Source organism: Triticum urartu, chromosome 3 (genome assembly GCF_003073215.2).
Source record: "Triticum urartu cultivar G1812 chromosome 3, Tu2.1, whole genome shotgun sequence".
In the NCBI taxonomy this organism is placed as follows: domain Eukaryota; kingdom Viridiplantae; phylum Streptophyta; class Magnoliopsida; order Poales; family Poaceae; genus Triticum; species Triticum urartu.
This window is the reverse complement of record NC_053024.1, coordinates 649,059,718-649,061,425: the sequence shown is the minus strand read 5'-3', so window position 1 is coordinate 649,061,425 and position 1,708 is coordinate 649,059,718.

The window sequence follows — 1,708 nt, the reverse complement described above, 5'->3', positions numbered from 1 at the left end:
GCATGGGTTTAAACACACTATGATCTCTTATTCAAATATCTGAATCCACTTTTATAATAAATTATTATCTATGTTAGTCTTTTATACCCACACAATCATCTTCTCTTTGTAGCTAGCACTAACTTTCTCTCGTGCATGCACACGCCCTTCTTACCCTCCCCCTCCCTCAGCATTCTTTTCACTGTGCACATTCATTAATTTTCTTTAGGTCATTCTCCCACGGTCTCTATAGGTCTCCCCAGCTCCTTTTCGACAAACACCGATCGATATACCTCTCTAGCCAGGTCTGCCCGCCACATACACATACTTTCCCTCTTCTCCTCTCACCATACATGCCCCTATCTCTCATGTGGTCCCACACACATGCACACTCTCGCCCCTTTTTTCATCGATCTCGCACTCGCACACTCATCCCCCTCTCTATATAGTAGGCCTCTTGCACGACCTCCTAGGCACATCCCTGTCTCTCTATCCGTCTCTCCGATCCTTATTTGCCTCTAGCACATGCATGTATACCGATCGATCTCCCTCTATACATATTGCTAGGTTGACTATTACTGTTTTTTCACACGCACCAATCAATCTACCTTACTGGTTATGTCTCTACCTTTCTCTGACACACGACGATTGATCTACCTATCTAGTTAGGTTTGCTTACCACAGACATATCATTTCCCCCTCATCATCCATGCATGCCTCCCGACCCGTCTCTCACACGCACGCGCACACACACACACACAACCCCTCTCTTATTGATATTGTAGTTGTACCTTCAGTTTGTCTAGTAGGGCTCTCCCACCATCTCCAAGAAGCAACTCCATCACCACCCCTCCGGCACTCTAGCTCTGTCTCTCTCCAAACCTTATTTGTGTCCTACACATATGTATGGATGCCGATCGATCTCCCTTAATACATAGCTAGGTTTCTCCTTCTCCACACGTATATCAGTCATTCTACCTCTCTAGTTAGGTCTCTGCCTCCCCCCCCCCTCCCCCACACACACTCTGATAGCCGAACGCTCTAGTTAGGTCTCCCTACCACACACAAACTGCACCTCTCCCCTCTCACCTTCCAGTAGGGTAGCCACCCTATATCTTTGACATGCGCACACACAATTTCGCTATCTCTCTTTATCGATCTGACGCCCATACTTCATCCCTCTCTTCAATTCTATCGATATCTCACGCCGATGATGCCTCCCCTCTCTTTTCGTGGATCGCCCCCTCTATATAAGATATACCTAGGTCTCTGTTTCACACACATTGCATATGTTACTCTTTTTTTTAGATATAATCGACACATGTTCCTTGTCTATCTCTCACGCACACAAGTACACTTACGAAATCACCCAAAAAAAACACTCACAAACATATACACCATCTCTGTCTCTCTCTCTCTCACACACACACCCACGTAGGTGGGGCACACGCATGAAGAGAAGTGGTGCACGCACAACGCACGTACTCACGTCTCGCTCCCAACAACACCCATGCAGGTACACGATGGAGCTTATTTTTGTATGGAAAGGCACTCTACGTGGTAATTTAACGCGTGTAGCGGTTGTTCACTTTATGGAGGGTCCTGTACCACGAAACAAAGTGCGACTTGACATGTTGTTTTTAAATAAAATTTTACTCCTCAATAGCACGTACTCCTACAAAATATAAAACGATTTGTATATATCAAGAAAAAAGAAATAGACAGGAAC